The sequence below is a fragment of the Eubalaena glacialis genome, unplaced genomic scaffold, assembly GCF_028564815.1.
Source record: "Eubalaena glacialis isolate mEubGla1 unplaced genomic scaffold, mEubGla1.1.hap2.+ XY scaffold_56, whole genome shotgun sequence".
Classification (NCBI taxonomy): Eukaryota; Metazoa; Chordata; class Mammalia; order Artiodactyla; family Balaenidae; genus Eubalaena; species Eubalaena glacialis.
Window position 1 is genome coordinate 516341 of NW_026871455.1, and position 22123 is coordinate 538463.

At 40.6% G+C, this 22123-nt stretch overlaps 1 long non-coding RNA gene across 3 annotated transcripts in view; it reads left to right on the forward strand.

Moving 5' to 3' along the window:
* Positions 1-265: 265 nt before the first annotated feature.
* The window catches only part of LOC133083669 (uncharacterized), a 47113-nt gene continuing 25255 nt past the window's right edge, over positions 266-22123 (forward strand). For 2 of the 3 annotated variants that reach the window (XR_009699219.1, XR_009699220.1), the window contains exons 1-2: positions 266-453; positions 698-804. This is a non-coding gene — a long non-coding RNA (uncharacterized LOC133083669). The remainder of the gene's footprint in view (positions 454-697; positions 805-22123) is intronic. The other variant, XR_009699221.1, reaches the window with a different exon arrangement.

Here is a 22123-nt window from a genome sequence, read left to right on the forward strand (position 1 = left end):
AAAAACCAGATGACATGGCTTCAAAGAGTGGGGCACATCCCAGGCAAGAGAGCAGGCATGGCTGGATCAGAGCATCACCAGTGCCATCAGCAGAGAGGCTGGGGCACTGCGATTTTGAGTAACTTAGCATCCTGGCTGGGAGGGGGCACATGTTCTCCAGTGAGTTCTGAGCATCCTGCACTGCCCCCAAGGGCCTGCAGGGGGGCACGAAGCCACTATGTCACAGGAGATGCGGCGCATGCGCAACTGCTCCCGGACTTGATGGGTGGTCTTCCCTGAGGACGGAGGAGAGGCGCCATGGCGGCTGCGGGCCCGCGCGTGGGGCTGGCTGGTCTGCGGGAGGAAGACGTTCCCCGCCCGCGCCCCGGCCGCTGAAAAGGGGCTGTGCCCCCTCCTCGCGGCTCCGCGCCTTCCTTTCCCGCCGCCCCGCGTGGTGTATCTCCACCTTCTCAGGTAACTTTCGATGTCGCTTGTTGTCCCTCGTATCCGGTGTCCGAGGGGCCGGGGGCGTGGAGGCTGTTCCCGGCGGGGCGTCTGTTCCGGACGCGGGGCGGTTGGCGGGAGGAGCCCCGCCCGGGGCGGAGCGCGGGAAGCGCGTGTCCTCGCGGGCGACGGGGAGAGTTCACCGTCGCGGACAGACTCTGCTGCGTTTCCTCAGACGCCCCCTGAAGGTTGTAAAAATGTCCCTTTTCCTTAGTGGCCAAGAGAAATGTTTCCGCTCCTTGTCCTCAACCGCACGGAATTATCCACTTACTCCTTTGTTCAAAGACCTTAACTAACAGACTATACACGGATGATGTGCAGGTAACGTGGGTGTAGTTGAAAAAATATTGAAAAAGTAAAAAAAATGTGTAGTAAAACACACTATGTTAAGATTTATAGTTTAAACATGTCAGAATCAGAATTTATTGTACTTTTACTTTCCTGTCTTAAGGGAATAAAATTATTTGGAGCGTATTGTCAGCTATGGATGGGCACTTGCCATCTAGCTCGACATGGAATAACTCAGGTGCTGGCGCAGCTGCTGCAGCCGCTGACCTTCAACACCCCCTGAAAGGAGTTCAGGGTGGAGAGCAGAAATGAGGCGCTCTGTGCTCCGGGGAAGCTGGCAGGACAGCTCTTCAGAGAGTTAGATACTTGCAGGAGCTGATTTTATGAGCCCAGTTCTTGTATCTCCTCGTGTCTAGACAAGCACTGAAATCTTTCATTGTGACGTCTGCACCTCGTGACTAGCCGTAGCCTGCATGAGAGGAGCAGAAACCTTCTGCAAAAAATATATGTGCTCCATTGCGTGTACTCCCCCTTCACCAAAATCACATATATACTGACCGTCCCCCTGCCTCTTTGGAGCACTTTCTTGGAGCTATCTCAGATTCTGTCTCCCAGGATACAGTCTTTATTTTGCCCCAAATAAAACTTAACTCACAACTCTCATGTTGTGCTTTTTTTTTTTACCTCAGCACTATTTATTATTTATTTATTTTTACAAATCATTCTTTTTTAAATTTATTTTATTTTTGGCTGCCTTGTGTCTTCGTTGTTGCATGGGCTTTCTCTAGTTGTGGCGAGCGGAGGCTACTCTTTGTTATGGTGCGCGGGCTTCTCATTGCGGTGGCTTCTCTTGTTGCAGAGCACGGGCTGTAGGTGCCTGGGCTTCAGTAGTTGTGGGTCGCAGGCTCTAGAGATCAGGCTCAGTAGTTGTGGCTCATGGGCTTAGTTGTCCCGCGGCATCTGGGATCTTCCCGGACCAGGGCTCGAACCCGTGTCCTCTGCATTGGCGGGTGGATTCTTAACCACTGCACCACCAGGGAAGCCCCACAGTCAGCAATATTTAAAATGTACTTCTTAGATTTTTCTCATTTTCAAGTCAAAATATTGCTGTGTTTGAAATTTTCTCATAATACAGTGACAGTCTTAAATATTTATACACATAAGCTCATTGAAAAATCTCCTGCAATATTCCAATGTGACTAGTGTTATTAAAAATCATAATATTCAGGTCAATACCAAAATTTTTATAAGAATGTAACTTAAAAAATTGTGAATCACTTTTAGAAGTTCCAGGCACAGTGACGATTTTTAAAATACCAACCATTGCATACTTCATAAGACCATTTAAGATGAAATATATTAAAACTTAAAACTTCAACAGAATACTTAAAAGGTAAGACAGGGGCTCCTTTTTGTAAATTAAATGCATTCTTTTTTTTTTTCCTCCAGACTTATTGAGACACAATTGATATACAGCATTGTGTAAGTTTAAGATGTACAGCGTGGTGATTTGATACAGATATATAGTGTGAAATGATTACCACAATAAGGATTCTTCCATAAACTCACATGATTAACTTTTTTTTGTGGTAAAATTTTTGAGATCTGCTCTCTTAGCAACTTTCAAACATATAATACAGCATTGTTAGCTATAGTCACCATGCTGTACATTAAAGTTCCCAGAACTTACTCATCTTAAAACTGAAAGTTTATACTCTTTGATGCAACATATGATTTGCAGATATTCTCTCCTACTCTGTATGTAGACTTTATATTTTTTATATATATAAATAGCTTTTTAGTTTGACATAATCCCATCTGTTCGTTTTTACTTTTCTGGCTTATGCATTTGGGATCATATCCACAAATTATTGCCCAAACCAGTGTTAAGTAGATTCTTCTTTCTGTTTTCTTCTAGGAGTTTTATAGTATCTGGTCTTATGTTTCAGTCTTCAATCCACTTCAAATTAATATTTGTGAGTGGTATAAGATAGGTGTCCAGTTTCATTTTTCTGCATGTGGTTTTCCAGTTTTCCCAACAACATTTGTTGAAGACACTATCCTTTCCCCATTCAAAATTGCATTAAAACCAATGAATATTTAGGAATAAACTTAATGAAGGAAGTGAAAAATTTGTACTTTGAGAACTACAAGACTTTGATCAAAAAAATTGAAGAAGACAAAACAAGTGGAAAGATATACATTACTGTGTTCATGGATCAGAAGAATTATTGTTGTTAAAATGTCCATGCTACCCAAATGCATCTATAGGTTCAATGCATTCTCTATCAAAATTCCAACAGCATCTTTTACAAATATAGGGAAATCAATTTTAAAATGTTGTACGTGACCACAGGAGACCCCAAATAGCCAAAGCAATCCTGAGAAAGAACAAATTGGGAGTCATCACACTTCCTGATTTAAAACTATATAACAGGGGCTTCCCTGGTGGTGCAATGGTTAAGAATCTGCCTGCCAATGCAGGGGACATGAGTTCAAGCCCTGGTCTGGGAGGATCCCACTTGCCACAGAGCAACTAAGTCAGTGCACCACAACTACTGAGACTGTGCTCTAGACACCGTGAACCACAACTACTGAACCCACGTGTCACAACTACTGAAGCCCGCGTGCCTAGAGCCCGTGCTCTGCAACAAGAGAATCCACCGCAATGAGAAGCCTGTACACTGCAACGAAGAGTAGCCCCCGCACGAAGAAACTAGAGAAAGCCCGCGAGCAACAACGAAGACCGAGCACAGCCAAAAATAAGTAAATAAATAAATAAATTTATTTTAAACAACAAAATAACTATATTACAATGCTGGAGTTATGCGACATTCTGATACTGGCACTAAAATACACACGTAGACTAAAGGAACAGAATAGAGAGCCCAGAAGTAAACCCCTGTGTATAAGCAACAAATATTTCAGATGGGAGTAAAGCACACTCAGTGGGCAGGATAGTCTCTTCAACAAATGGTACTGGGACAACTGGATGCTACTTATAATTTTGGGGGGAACCTCCATACTGTTTTTCATAGTGCTTGTAGTAATTTACATCTTTACCAACAATGCACAAGGATTTTCTTTTCTCCATGTTCTTTCAAACACTTGTAATCTTTTGTCTTTTGGCTGTAGCCATTCTAACAGGAATGACATGATCTCGTGGTTTTGATTTTCATTTCCCTGATGATTAAAGACGTTGAACATTTTTTTCATATATCTGTTGGACATTTGTATGTCTTCTTTGGAAAAAATATCTATTCAGATCCTTTATCCATTTTAATTAGTTGTTTTTTGGGTTTTTTTTGTGTGTGTGTGTGGTTTTTTTCTGTGCGGAAGGTTTTTTAGGTTGACTTAGTCCCACTTGTTTATTTTCACTTTTGCTTTGTTGCCTGTCCTTTGGGGTCATAACCAAAAAATCACTATTCCCAAGACCAAGGTCAAGAAGATTTTCCCCCAAGAGTTTTTAAGGAGTTTTATGGTTTCAATTCATACATTTGTGTCTTTAATCTCTTTAGAGTTAATTTTTGTGAGTAGTGTGAGATAGGGGTCCAATTTAATTCTTTTACATTCATTAGACTCTACCAGTTTACATTTCCACCAAAAATGCACACGAGTTGCCTTTTCTTCACATTCTCACAAACATTTGTTTTTTCTTGTCATTTTTATAATAGCCATTCTAACAGGTGTGAGCTGATGTATCATTGTGGTTTTGATTTGCATTTCTGTGATGATTAGTGATGTTGAGCATCTGTTTATGTACCTGTTGGCCATCTGTATGTCTTTTGGGGGGAAAATGTCTTTTCAAGTCCTTTAGCCCATTTTTTATTTAATTTTTGACTGCTATTATTTTATGTTACTTATATATTTTGAATATTAAACCCTTATCAAAAAAAAAAGTTTGCACATATGTTCTCCTTTTCTATAGTTGCTTTTTAGTTTGCTGATTGTTCATTTTACTATGCAAAGTTCTTTCTTTGTTTGTTTGCTGTAGTTCCACTTTTTTTCTTTTGTTTTGTTTTGTTTTGTTTGCTTTTGTGGCTTCCACATTTGGTGTTATATCTGAAAAATATTTACCAAAACTATATTGAGGAACTTGTTCTTTATGCTTTCTTCAAGTAGTTTTACAGCTTTAGGTCTTATATTTAAGCCTTCAGTCCACTTTGAGTTAATTTTGGTGAGTGGTACAAGAAAGGGGTCCAATTGTATTCTTCTGTAGTTTGTGATCCAGTTTTTTTCCAGCACCATTTATTGAAGAGACTGTATTTCCCCTACTGCATCTCCTTGGCTGCCTTGTCAAATATTTGTTAACAGTAAATGACTGGTTTTATTTCTGTGCTCTTGATTCTGTTTCATTGGACTAGGTCTCTATTTTTTGACAGAATCTAGTGTTTTGAATACTATAGCTTTGTAATAAAGTTTGAAGTTAGGAATTGTGATGTTCCTAGATTTGTTCTTCTTTGACCAGGTGGATTTGGCTATTAGTGGTGTTTTGTGGTTCCATACAAATTTTAGGGTTGTTTTCTCTTTCTGTGTAAAAATCATTGGAATATTGATAGGGATTGCACTGAATTTACAGACAGCTTTGGGTAGTATAGATATTTTTACAATATTCTTCTGGTTCATAACCATGGAAACTTTTTTCATTTATTTGTATCTTCAGTTTTTTCATCAGTGTTTTGTCATTTTCAGTGTGTGGATATTTTACCTGCTTGGTTTAATTTATTCCTAAATGTTTTATTTATTTCTTATGCCATTTTAAATATGATTGCTTTTTACATTTATTTTTCAAATTGTTAGTATATAGAAGTACAATTGCTCTTCACATGTTGATTTTGTATCTTGCAACTTGACTGAATTTGTCCATAACTTGTAACACATTTTTTTGTGGAATCTTTGGGATTTTCTCTATATAAGATTATATTAAATGCAAACAGAAATAGCTTTACGTCATCCTTTTCAATTTGGATTTCTTCTATTTATTTTTCTTGCCTAATTGCTCTGGCTATGACTTCCAGTATTATGCTGAAAAGGAGTGGTGAGAGTGCACAAACTTATTTTGTTTATATTTTTAGCAGAAAAACTTTCAAACTTTCACCACTGAGTATGATGTCTGCTGTGAATTTGTTCAATATGACCTTTACTGTGTTGAGGTACATTCTACGTATAGCAATTTTTCTAGTATATTTATCATGGAAGGTTCTTCAATTATTTCACATGCTCTTTCTGTATCTATTGAGATAACCATATGATTTTCATATTTCATTCTCTTAATGTGGTGCACCACATGTTTGATTTACATAAGTTGAATTACCCTTGCATTCTAGGAATAAATTCCACTTGATCATGGTGTATGATCCTTTCAATATACTGTTGAATTTTGTTTGCTAGTATTTCACTGAGCATTTTTGCATCTATATCAGTAATACTTGACAATTGTTTTTTCTTGTAGTGTTCTTATCTAGCTTTGGTATCAGGATAATGCTGGACTCATCAAATGAGTTTGGGAATGTACCTCAAAGTTTTTTAGAAAAGTTTGACATGGATTTGTTTTAATTCGATTTAAATGTTTGGTTGAATTTCCCAGTGAAACTATCTGGTCCTAGCCATTTTTCTTTCTTTTTTTTTGTAAATTTTTTATTACTGATACAATCTTTTCACTCATCGTTGGTCTGTTCGGTTTGTGTATTTCCTCATGATTCAGTTTTGGTAGTTTTTATGTTGCTAGGAATTCATTTCTTCTAGGGTATCAAATTTTATGGTATACATTTGTTGATGGTCACCTCTCATGAGCTGTTGTATTTTTGTTGTATCAGTTGTAATGTTTCCTTTTTCATTTCTGATTTTATTTGAGTATTCTCTTTTATTCTTCATTAGTATAGCTAAAAGGTTAATTTTGTTTTCATTTCGAAAACCACCTCTTGCATTGATGTTTTCTATTGTTTGCATGGTCTCTGTTTTATTTCTGTTCTCATATTTCTTTTTTCATTGCTTTGCTACTTGTGAGCTTAGTGGTTTGTTCGTTTGTTTGCTAGTCCCTTGAGAAGTAAGGGTGACTATCTGTGATTTTTTTTTTCTTATGGTAGGCATTTGTTGCAATAAACTCTCTTATAACTGTTTTTCTTGTAGCCCATAAGTTTTAGCAAGTTGTGTTTCCATTTCCTTTTAAGATTTTTTTAAATTTCAAAGACATTATTGTAAAGCTGTTGTAATTTTCCCCCCAGTTTTAATGAGATATAATTCAACACAGTACTATTTAAGTTTAAAATGCACATTATAATGATTTGACTTCCGTATACTGTGAAAGTGTTATTGCAGTAAGACTAGTTAATATACATCATCTTATATAGATACAAGAAAAGAAAAAAAAAGAAAAAGAAAGTATAGTTTCCTGTGATGAGAACTCTTAAGATCTACTTGCTTAACAGCTTTCAAATATACCATATGGCTGTGTTAACTCTATTCATCATGTTGTGCATAACATTCTGAATACTTATTTATCCTAGAACTGCAAGTTGGTACTTTTGGACTTCATCAAATTCTCCCTTTTCCCACCTCCCTCCTCTGTTAAACAAAAATCTGATCCTTTTCTATGAGTTTTTTGTGAGGTTTTTTTTTTTTTTTTTTGACATATAAGCTTGGTCTGACTTCTCTCACTTAGCATAACACCCTCAAGGTCCATCCATATTGTCACCAATGGCAGGATTTCCTTCTTTCTTATGGCTGAATAATACTCCATTTTCTAGATATACCACAAGGTTTATATCCAATCATCTGTTGATAGACACACGTTTTTTCCATGTCTTGGCTATTGTAAATACTGTTGCTATGAACATGGAGGTGCAGCTATCTCTTCAACATAGTGTTTTTAATTCTTTCAATATATTCCCATAGATGAAACTGCTGGACCATATGGTAGCTCTATTAAATTTTGAGGGCCTTCTCTAGCATTTTCCACAGATGTTGAACCAATTTATAAGACAACCAAAAGCACACAAATCATCCCTTTTCTCCACATCTTTGCTAGCATTTGCTAGCAAATCTCCTGTCTCTTTGATGAGTTCCGTTCTAACAGTCCTGAGGTGATCTCTCATTGTGGTTTTGATTTAATTTCCCTGATGTGTAGTTACGTTGAACACATTTTCATGTGTTTGTTGTACATTCACATATCTTCTTTGGAAATATGTCTATTGGGGTCTTTGGCACAGTTTTTAATTGGCTTAACTTTTTTGTGCTATTGAGTTCTATGATGTATTTTGGATATCAACCCCTTATTAGTTATAAGGTTTGCAAATAGTATTTTTGATTGCATAGGCTCTTTTCATCTTGTTGATTATTTATTTTGCTGTGTAGCTGATTTTTAGTTTGATATAGTTCCACTTGTTAATTTATTAAATTGCTGCTTGTGCTTAAGGTATCATCAAAAATAATATTTAAGACCTGTGTTAAAAAGATTTTTACTGTTTTCTTCTAGGAGTTTTATGGCCTCCTGTCTTACAGTTGTCTTTACCTTATCTTATTTCTCTTTAATTGTCATGAGTGGTGTTAGACAGGAGTCTAGTTTTATTCTTTTGCATGGAACTATGCAGTTTTCCAAGCACTGTTTAATGAAGAGACTGTCTCTCCACCGAGTGATCCTGACTGCCTTATCAAATATTAGCTGACCTAATATGCATGGGTTTATATCTTGATTCTCAGTTCTTTTCCATTGTTGTGTATGCCTTTTTACATGACAGTACCATACTATTTACATTACTATAGCTTTATAATACAGTTTGATATCATGGAATGTGATACCTCCAGGTTTGTTGTTCTTTCTCATGATCGCATTGCATATACAAGTTCTTTTGTGGTTCCTCATACATTTCTGTGTTGTTTTTATCTACTTTAAAAAATGCCATTGGATTTTGATAGGAATTGCATTAAATCCATAGATGGCTTTGGGTAGTATGGACATTTTTTAAAAATATTAATTCTTCCAATCATGAACAACGGATAACTTTACATTTATTTCTGTCTTTTCCAATTTTTTTCATCAGTGTATTGTAGCTTGTATTGTAGCTATCTTTCATCTCCTCAGATAAATTTATTTCTTATTATTTTATTAGTTTTCATGCTGTTATAAATAGAATGGTTTTCTTTTTTCAGATCATTGTTAGTACATAGAAATATGACTGATTTTTGCATTTTAAGTTTTTATTCTGCAGCTTTACTGAGTATGTTGATTAGTTTTAACAGGTTTTTGGTGAAGTTTTTCAGAGTTTCTATGTATAAAATCATGTTATCTTAAAATAGACACATTTTTATTTCTTAATTTCCAATTTTGATGCCTTTTATTTCTCTTCCTTGACTGATTGCCCTGGCTAGGACTTCATTACTATGCTGAATGAGTGGTGAGAGTGGACTCCCTTGTCTTGTTTCTGATATTAGAGAAAAAGTTTCAGACTTTCACTCTTGAGTGTGCTTTGAACTGTGATCTTGTCATATTTGGCCTTTTTAAAAAAAATTTACTTATTTTTGGCGGCATTGGGTCTTTGTTGCTGCACGTGGGCTTTCTCTAGTTGCGGTGAGCGGGGGCTACTCTTTGTTGTGGTGCATGGGCTTCTCATTGCAGTGGCTTCTCTTGTTGTGGGGCATGGGCACTAGGCATGTGGGTTTCAGTAGTTGTGGCACACAGGCTCAGTAGTTGTGGCAGACGGGCTTAGTTGCTCCTTGGCATGTGGAATCTTCCTGTACCAGAGCTTGAACCCATGTCCCTGTATTGGCTGGTGGATTCTTAAACCACTGTGTCACCAGGGAAACCCCAATATTTGGCCTTTATTATGTTGAGTTACATTCATTTTATACCTAACTTATTAAATGATTTTTCTGTGCCTATTGATATTATATTTTTCTTTTGTTCTATTAATATGATGCATCACATTTATTTGATTTGCTAGTATTTATTCAGAATTTTTAAACCTATATTCGTCAGTGTTATTGGCCTGTAATTGGCAGTGTCCATTTCAGATTATAATATCAAAGTAATGCTGACCTTGTAGAATGAGTATGGGAGATTTCCCTCCTCATCCATTTTTTCTCTTTCTTTTTGAAGACTTTGAGGATTGGCATTAATGCATTAAATATTTGGTAAAATTTACCAGTGAAGCCACTTGATCTTGAGTTTTTATTCATTTGAAGAGTTTTGATTACTGATTTAATTTCCATACTACTAATTGGTTCATTTAGAGTTTCTCTTTCTTCCTAATTCACTTTTGGTAGGTTGTATGTTTCTAAGAATTTTTCCATTTATCTAGGTTGCCCAGTTTGATAGCATGTAGTTGTTCAAAGTAGCATGTTATCCTTCTTATCTCTGTAGTAGAGTTGTAATGTCTTCTCTTTTAATTATAATTTTGTTGATTTGGGTCTTCTATCATTTTCCTAGCTAAAGGTTTGAAATTTTGTCTTTTAATGAACCAACTCTTAGTATTGCTAATCTTTTCTGTTGTTTTCCTCTTCTCTTTCACATTGATTTCTGCTGTAATCTTTATAATTTTCTTCCTTCTGCTAATTTTGGGCTCAGTTTGGTCTTTTACCAGGTCCTTGAAGAGAAGAGTTACGTTTTTTATTTGAGATCTTTCTTAATTTGTAAGGTAGGCATTTGTTACAATAAACCTCCCTCTCAACACTCTTTTTGCTGCATCCCATAGCTTTTAGTATACTGTGTTTCCATTTCAGTTTGTCTCAAAATACTGTCTTATTTCTTAAATTTATTCTTTGATAAATTAGTTGGTCAGGAGAGAGTTGATCAACTTTTTTGTATTCATTAGTGCTCCAGTTTTCCTCCTGTTATTGATTTCTAGGTTAATAATATGGTCAGACAATATACTTGGTATAATTTAAGTCTTCCTGAGTTTACTAAGATTTGATATGTGGTCTATCGTGTGGTCTTTTCTAGAAAATATTTTTTCTGCACTTGAGAAGACTGTGTATTCAGTGTATATTGGATAGAATGTTCTGTATATGACTCTTAGGATCATTTGGCCTTTAGTGTTGTTCACATCAACTGATTCCTTTTTTTTTAATTGAAATATAGTTGAGTTACAATGTTGTATTAATTTTTGCCGTATAGCAAAGTGTCTCAGTTATACACACATATACATCTGTTTTATATTCCTTTCCATTATGGTTTATCTCAGGATATTGAATATCCTGTTCCCTGTGCTATACAGTAGGACCTTGTTTTTTATCCATTCTATATGTAATAGTTTGCAACTACTAACCCCAAACTCTCAGTCCATCCTTTCCCAACCCCCTCCCCCTTGGTAACCACAAGTCTGTTCTCTATGTCTGTGAGTCTGTTTTGTTTCGTAGATAGGTTCATTTGTGCCATATTTTAGATTTCACATATAAGTAATATCATATAGTATTTGTCTTTCTCTTTATCGCTTACTTCACTTAGTATATTAATCTCTAGTTGCATCCATGTTGCTGCAAATGGCATTATTTCATTCTTTTTATGGATGAGTAATATTCCATTGTGTATATGTACCACATCTTCTGTATCCATTCATCTGTTGATGGACATTTAAGTTGCTTCCATGTCTTAGCTATTGTAAATAGTGCTTCTATGAATATTGGGGTGCATATATGTTTTCGAATTATGGTTTTCTCTGGATATATGCCCAGGAGTGGGATTGCAGGATCATATGGCAACTCTATTTTTAGTTTTTTTGAGGAACCTCCATACTGTTCTCCATAGTGGCTGTGTCAATTTACATTCCCACAAGAAGTGTAGGAGGGTTCCCTTTTCTCCACACTCCCTCCTGCGTTTGTTATTTTCTGGTTTTTTGATGATGGCCATTCTGACTGGTGTGAGGTGATACCTCATTGTAGTTTTAATTTGCATTTCTCTAATAATTAGGGATGATGGGCATCGTTTCATGTGCCTCTTGGCCATCTGTATGTCTTCTTTGGAAAAATGTCTGTTTAAGTCTTCTGCCCATTTTTTGAGTGCTTTGTTTGGTTTTTTGTTATTGGCTTGTATGAGCTGTTTGTATATTTTGGAAATTAAGCCCTTGTTGGTCACATCATTTGGAAATATTTTCTCCTAGTCTGTATGTTCTCTTTTCATTTTGTTTATGGTTTCTTTTGCTGTGAGAAAACTTATAAGTTTGAGTGGGTCCCGTTTGTTTATTTTTGCTTTTATTTCTATTGCCTTGGGAGACTGACCTAAGAAAATATTGGTACAATTTATGTCAGAGAACGTTTTGCCTATGTTTCCTTTTAGGAGTTTTATGGTGTTATGTGTTATATTTAAGTCTTTAAGCCATTTTGAGTTTATTTTTGTGTATGGTGTGAGAGTGTTTTCTAACTTTATTGATTTGCATGAACCAACTTTTACAACACCTCTTGCTTAAGAGATTATCTTTTCCCCCATTGTCTATTCTTGCCTCCTTCATCAGAGATGAATTGACCATGGGTCTGTTAGTTTATTTCTGGGCTCTGTATTCTGTTACCTTGATCCATATGTCTGTTTTTGTTCCAATACGAGGCTGTTTTGATTAGCATTGTAGCATTGTCTGACGTCTGGGAGGGTTATGCCTCCTGCTTTGTTCTTTTTCCGCAGGATTGCTTTGGCAATTCTGGTTCTTTTATGGTTCCATATACATTTTAGGGTTATTCTAGTTCTGTGGGAAAAATGTCATGTGTAATTTGATAGTGATCACATTAATCCTGTAGACTGCTTTGGGTAGTATGGACACTGTCATTTTAAATAGCTGCAGCCTGTTCTTACTGTCAGTGGAACCAGCTCCCCTCTGGAAGCAGGTGTCCATGCAGGGCTGTTAGAAATAAGACAGACAACACCACCCACGTGGACTCTTCACAGACACCTCTGACCACTGCCTTTGCTTTCTAGAAGTAACATCTTTAATCAAGTGGGTGGCATCTGTGGATGCGGCAGCCATCACCCTCCAGGAAGAGTCAGTGCCCCTCCAACCACTGAGGAATGAGTGGCCCTGTTCCTCATTCCCATGAAGGGTTCCAGTTTCAGGAGTTTGGGGAGCTTTTGTTTTGCTGCTTTAGTGGATGAGAAATGACACGTAACACATTGTCTTCTTTTCACTTCTCTTCTGATGATTGAGGTTGGACTTTCATCACTTTCAGTTATTTCTAGAATGCAGCCACTTTTCCCAGGTCTGGGGGAGACCAGTGCACATGCCTTCCTGGGTGTTCCCAGCCACAGACTGTGATCCACATCCAGCGAGAAAACTCCACTCTTTGTGCAACTACTAAGTAGCTAGTGACTGGCTTCTGACCAACAGAATAAAACAAGTCATGGGAGGTCAGTGTTAAGATTCATTGACAGAACCTCTGTCACTTCTCTCTCACTTGCTGCATCCTGTGTTCTCTCTTTGTTTCTGTCTGTCTCTCCTATCCCTGGACCTTGGGAAGCCTGCAAGGGTGTTAGTAGCTGCCACATGGAGAGGCCCACATAGGAGAGAACACAGGGAGGTACCAGGCCTCCAGACAGAGGCACTAGGCTCTCAGCTCAGACTGCATCCTGCCAGTACCCATCTCAGTGAGTCTGGGAGCAAATCCTCCTCTGTGGAGCGACAGCTGAGACCTCAGCCCCAGCTTCATAGAGACCTTGAGTCGAGGGCACCCAGCTAAGTACCGTGGGAGCTCAGGAGTAACTAGGTGTATGTATTTTGTATGTTGGGAAACTCTCCATAATGATCTTCAGTAAATGAGACAATATTTAGCATAGAGCAGATCTACTCAGTGTTATGTAAAAACAACCACAAAGATAATGCATATTAATAAAGGTAATAAAATGGACTAAAAACAATAATAGTGAGAATTATGATGATATTATCATTGCTACTGATAAAGAGAAAAATAAACTTAGAAAGATGGCAGATTTGCATACAGACTCCTCTAAGTAAATTTCAGGGTACCTATATCAGACTTCTCTGGGGTATTTTAGAGTCAGAATCCAAGTTTTGCACAAAGATATTTGTTCTGAGAGGAGAAAACAAGCAGGAGGGAGTAGAATACCAAAGAGGACGAGGGTGTGGGTGAACTTGGGAACTTATATGCAAACCAGGGAAGGGGAGTCCTAAGGGACATAGAATAAGTACCCTGGTCCATAGTAAGTAGACCTTGTCCTGCCTACCTCATAACTACAACCAGATTTCAGAACACTGGCCAGTTGGCTAGGAGGCCTAGGCTCCAGGCAGGGAAGTCAGGAGCTTTCTGCACACCCTACATGCAGAGGCCTCATCTGTGATACATGCTTACCCCCAGCACTGTCTCAGCATCAACACCTTGCCTGTGCTCCTGCCATTTGTACCTACCCAGTCTCATAATGTCCAGACACTTCGGTTTGCATATGTCACACCAAGGCTATTGGAAGATGTCATCCTAGGTGATCCTGGGTGAGCAAGGAGGATGATATGTTGGCTCAAACAGTGCAGGGGCTCCAGGGGGGACTTAGAAAAATAAGTGGTTACTTGAGCAGGCACGTCACCATCTCTATGTCTGCCAGTGCCGCACCAGCTTTTCCTGGACACCTGAGTGAATTTAGAACGTGTCCCCAGGTTCAGGCATGCCAAGGATACTCTCCTTACTCCTCACGTGTCACAATGTCAGTTCCTGGGCTGAGTTTTAAAATTCAGAGACTGGACTCTAGGAGGGACACCCTCTCCAGCCTTCCCAGGAGATGTGACAGTGGTTCCTGGCCCAGAGTTGAGGTGGAAAATCCTGTGCTGAGTCTGGCAGGACAAGGGTGTCTTCCAGGGCTCTTGCACTGGCACCACTTTCTGGTCCCTTAAGAGGACTTAAACATTGTTCTAGAGGCTCAAGAGAGTCAAGAGTGTCCTCCCTGGTGCTCACTTACCAGTAGCAACTGTCCCTTCCTCCAGTGGTTAAGTCTGAATATCTCAGGAGGCTCTCTGACCAACGAGTACCCATAAGTACAGCAGGAACCAGGAATCACCATGTGTATGTAAGTCTGTTGAAAACCCTCCACAATACACTTCATTACATTGGATACATTCATGAGCAGAGAAACTTAATAAGAAATGCAATAACAACAATAGTGACAAGTAATAATATCAATAGTGATTACAATCATAAAGGTATTAATTGTACTACTACCAATAATACTAATAAACTTAAGGGCTGAGTGATGTCAGACTTTCCTAATTGAATGACAAGTTTCTTGGGGTATTTTGGAATCAGAGTCCTAGGTCAGCACAGGCTTTGGAGCCACAGTCGTAGGTTTGCATAGTGAAGGTATAAATAGAGCAAAAATAAACAGCAGCAGGTAAGAGAAATCCATGGGAGGGCATGGGCTGACTTAAGTCTCATATTCCAACCCCAGAGGAGAGAACTATGTAGAAGAGAAAAGGTGATCCAGGGCTTTCCTGACACATGGAGCCAGCAAATCTCATGAGTTCTGATGACTGGTGTCTGTGGCTCTAACCCGGGAAAGAAAAGCAGGACTCCAGATACACCTTCAATACGTGAGAAAAACACGTAAAATGTACATGGAGCTTCAGCTCTATCTCTACCCACACTGCCTGGCAATTGACAAAGTGGCAGATCAGGGCTAATCTCCATTACCACAATCGCACGTATTCCTTACTAGTCTGCCACCAACACGCAGAATAATGCTGAACACAGATAAGGGCTATTTTATCTAACAAACAAGGGACTTTGTGTTGCTAAGTAATTCTTCTGCTCCGGGGACTATTATGAGGTTTGAACACAGCAAAAATACATAACAGCTTGTATCCTCCTTTCTACATGAACTTCAGGTAATAATCTCATGGGTCTTATGTTTATTGAATTCTGTTAGAAAACAATGTTAACCACATTATGAAAATGTTGCTTCCTTCCTGGCTGAGACGTCTAGGCAACCTGCAGTCTGTCTTTCCTCTTGGGAAAGAACAGCAGCAGCCAGAGACTTTTACTGTCTTTGAGTGAAATGTCGGGTGACAACCTTCAGTGTTTTCCCCCTTCAGGGTGCTCGGACCTGGCCTGCCATTGATGCCCTCACACTTGAGACTTGGTGTCTTTTCCTGCACTTGCATTGAATGCACTGTTCTCAGCACAGAACTTTAAATCCATCTAGCATTTCCCACATGTATCAGGGCATCAGCTCTACAAACCAGATGTAATTTCCCAGTTGGAGCAAGAAGAGTAGGTGTGGAGGGAAGAGGAGGGTTTCCCCAGGCTGGGGTCCAAGTCAGCTCCAGACACATGTGCTCAGTGTGGGGAGGGAGCAGGACACTTGGAATGTCAACTGGAGGCTTGCTCGACTAAAGGATATTTTTAGAAATGTATGTGAAGCCATTGAGTCAAATTATCCAGATTCTGTCATTACGCATCACACATCAATTTCTCTTCACGTTTACCCCTGTACTTTTCACTTCAGAGAAGCAAAATTCCTGTCGTGGGAGTTAAAATTTCATGTTTTTGTCTTTGCCATGGTCTCTTTAATAATTTTTCCTTTCATATACCCTGTAGCGTCTGAATTTATTTTATTTTTCTTTTACCTAAACACTGAACATTTTATTAACATTTTTCTAAACCATGTTTCTATCACTGGTGTATTCCTCAAATTCATGTTCTTTCCCCATGTAATGTACTTTTCAACAATTTAATCCCCCTAAAGTCACATGTGTCATTTATTTATTTAACTTAATTTTTATTTTTGTCTTATTTCAAGCAAAAGTTGTGACCATTAAAAGCAATAAATGATATCCAGGCAAGTTATTTTCCTGGTGGACTAATGTATCTGTAAGAAAACAGTAAATTTCTTCAGGTATGAACCCCGGTCATCCACATGTTAAACCTGGGAATGAAGTAAGTTAGGAATTCAGCAGACTCATATAACTCAGTTACAGTGTAGTGTAAACACTAGTCCAGCATAAAGTGTTCACTTTATGGACTAAATTAAACTGAATTTTGATGATAGCTAGTAGAAATGCTACAAAGGGGGGATGTCCCTGCAGAAGATTTCCATACTATGTGTATGTAACTGACATGGAGATAATTTTAACTGGAGACTATCATTGAATAGACTTACATACACATGAGTTTTCACAGCATAGAACACACTTTTACTGTAATGAATGAAGGAAAGCCCTCAGGGATTTTTAATTCCTTAGTCAACGTTGAATTCTCACACTGGATCTATCAATGCTAAAATCAAACTGAAAAGCCAGAGTTCATTTCAAAATTCTGAGACATGGGAAACCTCTTATCAAGAATGTTTTAGCACACATTTCAGCTATGAATTCATAATTTTGGCTAATAATCTATTATTTTTAAAATAAGTAGAATAAAAATATAGGTTTGTTAAGTAATCTTGGAATGATAAATACAAAATTTTGTAAAAATAAGTACTTTTTTAAATAGGTTAGTGTTAAGAAATATATATAAACAAAGTTATATGTGACAATTATTATGATCCACTTAATTGTGATCATCAGTAAGATCATCAGTTGCTTTTTCTCATCAGAAATTTTGCAGGCCAGAAGAGAGTGAAATGATATGTTTAAAGTACTGGGGAAAACTACCTAACTATTCTATATCTTACAATATTATTCTTCAAAAATGACGAAAATGAAAGTCTCAGACAAAAGCTGAAGGCGTTCAGTACCATAATTCCTACCCTTTAAGAAATGCTAAAGGGAGTACTTCAAGTTTAAATGGCAAGACACCAGTAACTTGAGGCCATATGAAAACAAATTTATCTGATAAAGGTAAATAAATGGACAAATAGAAAAAAAAGCTATAATTTTGACTTGTAACTACACTTTTTATTATTCTAGGATATTTTCTAAAACCAAAATATTAAAATAATTATAAATGTATTGGTATTGTGTGATTGTTTCCCCTAATATTCATATGTTTAAAAATATAACCCCCAAATTTGGTGATATTAGGATGTAGGGCCTTTAGGAGGTGCTTAGGTTATGACGGCAGAGCCACCATGAATAGGATTTGTGTGCTTTTATTTTTAAATATGTATTTATTTACTTACTTATTTGGCTGCATTGGCTCTTAGTTGCAGCACGTGGGATATTTGTTTTGACGCCCAGGCTTCATATCTAGCTGTGGCACAGGGACTCGGTAGTTGCAGCACAGAGGCTCTCTAGTTGTGGCAGACAGGCTCAGTAGTTGCAGCACATGGGCTTAGTTGTCCCGTGGCATGTGGGATCTTAGTTCTCTGACCTGGGATTGAACCCGTGTCCCCTGCATTGGAAGGCGGATTCTTAACCACTGGCCTACTAGGGAAGTCTCTTCTGTGCTTTTAAAAGAGATCCTAGAGCGCTCTCTAACCCCTTCCTCCAGGTGATGATATAATGAAAAGTCTATGACTCAGAAAAAGACCTTTACCTAATCCCCTTGATCTCACACTTCAGCCTCCAGACCATGAGAAATAATCTTCTGTTTATAAGCTAACCAAGCTGTGGCATTTTGTCATAGCATCCCCAAATAACTAATTCGTACATCTACATTAACAGAAAACAATGTATAAATATGTGATTTGTGACATTAATAACATGTAATTAATGTGTAATGTAATAGGAGCTGTAATAGAGATTTTGCATGTGATTAAAATTATGTTGATATCGGTTTAAGCTAGTTTGATAGGATTTTATATGTAATCTCAATGGTATCCACAAATTTAATATCTATAGAATATACACAGAAGGAAATTAAAAGTCAGTCAGGGGACTTCCCTGGTGGTCCAGTGGCGAAGACTCCACACTCCCAATACAGGGGGCCTGGGTTCAATCCCTGGTCAGGGAACTAGATCCCACATGCCACAACTAAGAGTTCACGTGGCACAAAGAAGATCAAAAGTCCCCCATGCCACAACTAAGACCTGGAACAGCCAAATAAATAAATTTTAAAAGTGAGTACAAAAAGTAAGCACAAAGGACGTCAGTATGGGAGAAAATGTGGGACAGAAAAGGTATATGACATTACAGAAAAATTGGCAATTAAAAGTCATTCCATATCAGTTTATATATATATATATATAGCTTAAACTCATCAGTTAAAAAACAAAGATGGACAAGCTAGACATAAAAAGGGTCCAACTTATGTTGTCTACAAGAGACTCAGAAGGACACTCATATGCTGAAAGTGAAAATATGGGGAAAGATATTCCATGAGAACAGTAAGCAAAAGAGGAGAGGAGTGGCTCTGCTGCTGAGGCTGTGGCCCCTACTTTGCAGGGAGTAACCAGGGGCGGGTGCAGGGGCTGGGGTGCCCCTCCCACCCTCTGCACCGTGAGCCAGGGAAGTCAGAGGGACTTGGTCCCCCCCTCCCGAGTTCCATTCTTCCTCCTATGAGAATGGTGCTAATCAATAAAGACCAGGGTATAGCTGATTCACTTTGTTATAAAGCAGAAACTAACACACCAGTGTAAAGCAATTATACTCCAATAAAGATGTTAAAAATAAATACGTAAATAAAGACCTGGGGAAAAGAGATGGCCCCCGTGGAGAATGCCTATGTCGTAAGGTTATCTGCTGTCAGGTGGGCTTGAGAGAGAGCAGGAGCTACATGATGTGTTCTCTCCCTTCAAGTCGATTATTTTTTCTTTCTTGATGCACGCACACACCCACACACACAAAACCATTGTAAAGCCCATATATATAGAATGCTAATGGGTTGGTCTATGAGCTTGAAAAGCTCATATTCAATAATCTATATTACAAACAAGCAGCAATGCATAACCTCGACATGCATTATTCTGCTGCTAGCAAATGTGTAGGGTATGTTTCTAAAGGATTTATAACGTGGAGTGTTTTTAACTGAGCGAGCATTTGATAAGATGTTAAAGATGCTCTGTTGCTGAATCCTTCTGCGGAGACTAGCAATGAGCCTTTCTCTTTCTTTAAACTGCAACCTATCAGATCTATCCCCCCACATGTGTTTAAAAATTCTTTCCAACCTCTTCTACCTTCAGAAACCCTCCATAATCTTTCTTCTTAGCACTGCCCTTTATTCTCACACCCATCACAGCCTTACCTGGCAGATAACCTGTTGTCTCCACCTTGCTCTCTGCCCATTTAAGAGGATTTAGAAATACTGAAACCCCTCTTTGATCATCTTCAATCAGCTACTGTGTGGATCAACTTTACTCAGTTTTATCGTTAATTACAAACTGGTAATAATTACAATAATGTTGAGTAACGACAATAGTAGTACTTTTCAGTTCTGTGGGTCTCAGTACTTCTCATTTCACCAATGTCTACACTAATGGCTCTGAAATTCTCAAGTCACTGAAATTTTTTCTTGCCACGACACCTCTGTGTGGCCATCTAGTCGGCCTTGCAGCAGTGGACGCCAGGTCACAACCAAATGGAGGGAAAACCACCGGGATAGATATGGATGGCACGCCAGAGAAGGTGCGCCTCCATCCCTCTGCACTCGTCCCCTCTGAGTCCACCACAGGTCCCATTTCTCTCTCCGGGTTGTCTCCCCGTCCACACGCGCGTTCAGAGGCCATTCCGGGACGAGATTCTCTCGTGGAGCCTCTGACAACCGCGCCCACCAAGGACCGCGCCCGGCCTCGGGCCTCCGACGACCATCACCAGACGCCACAGGCAGCTCCCCATTTCCCCATTTGTTAGGCTTCTCCGACCACCAAGCCCCAGGCGGGACCGTGGCCACGCCTGGAGCGCCCCCCCTCTCGCCCGCGACTGTCCGTGTCGTCACCTGCGGTGAGGGCACCTGTGTGTGTTTGACACAAGCGCTTCGCCGACTAGGCCAACAGAAGAGGGGACGCCGGGCGCTCCCCCGTAGACGCACTTAGGCCTGCAGGGGAATCCCGTCTGCCCAGCCCCGTGATCGCTTCTCGCGGATCTCGGAGTAAGTGGCCGCCGGGGAGGAACTACGGCGAAGGGAACGGGACGCACCGGATGCCCAAGGCGGCCTGGACGCAGCACCGGGCGCCCTACTGGCCGGGGCGTCGCCGTCCCGTGGGAAGGAGGACGGGGAGGCCGGGGTCGCCCTCCCAGTGCCTCCTCGTTTCGCCATTCGGGCCGTACGCACTGCGGAGAGAAACATATTTGGGAATTAGGGCGAACGGGATCCAGAGGGAAGGCCGGCGGGAACTTGGCGCCGTCCACGTCCGTAGGAGACTTACAGACACCCCCAGGCGAGACTTGGAAAACGAAAGTACGACCACCGGGACACACGGAGGACGACGCCGGGCACGGATACCCTCTCCTGACCACGTGCAGCAACCTGGGCGTTCCCGCGGGCAGAGGGCACCAGGGCGTGCCGGTCGAACCTCCCAGACCACCACTCAACGACTTCTAGGGAGCGCAGCAACGGTCTCACACTACACAGGTCTGCCCGTCCAAATCCCGCGAGAGCAGGAAGCGCCCATGCCCCGGAGACCGGGACCGAAGCGCCCCAGCCCACAAGCACGTCGCGCCCTCCACCGGCCCCAACGCACGGGCCCGGGCCGTTCCCCACCTCCGGAGTGGGACGCTGGGGAACCGAGGTGGTAGAAAATGAACGCTCCTAAAGTGACTCAGAAGGACGGACCATCAAGCTTCAGGCGCTCCGGAGGGCTCGGAAGACCCTCTCCCTTCACAACGCGGCGGGCGGCCCAGGTCGGGTCGAGTCCGGTCGGTCCCCGTGGCTGGAGGGGCACGGGTAGATGCTGGTCGACCAAGCCAGGCAACCACCAAACTTCACTCGGGAGCGCGGCAACGGTCACACCCTAATAAACCTGCAAGCCCAATCTCCAGCGACAGCAGGAGACTCCCACGCCTCGGAGCCACCGGGACAGTCGCCACCAGCGTCGGCGGCCTCTCGGAACTCTGCCTCGGCCCCGGCGGCCGAGTATCAGCCCTCGCGAAGATCGTCGAAGCTCCGGAGACAAGGGACGATATAAAAGCGGCCGCCAGGTGGCGCCCGACAACCGGCTCGAACGTCCCCGGGACGGATCCCGAAGGCCGAAGGGCGAGGGTGCAGCGCGGGCCGCCCAAACGGCCGAGCTCGTCTCGGGGCCTCCGCCTCGGAGCTAGCTCGCTGCTCGGCACGACACGGCGCGACCCCAGCAGCAGACGGGAGACGAGGAGCTGGGAGGATGTTGCCGGGAGGTTGCCGCGAGGGAGACGCGCTCTTCACGCTATTCCTGGGCCGCCGGCCGCGGTAAACAAGGAAAATTCTGCAGGGATGGACTGCGTGAACTGTAAGCTGAAGCCATGAACGTACCAATAGCAAACACGGATGACATTTTATTCTGTAATTGCAGAGTGGAGATGTTACTAAAACATAAAAACCAGGGCCCAGAAGCCATAAAAGAAACGATTGATAACTTGAC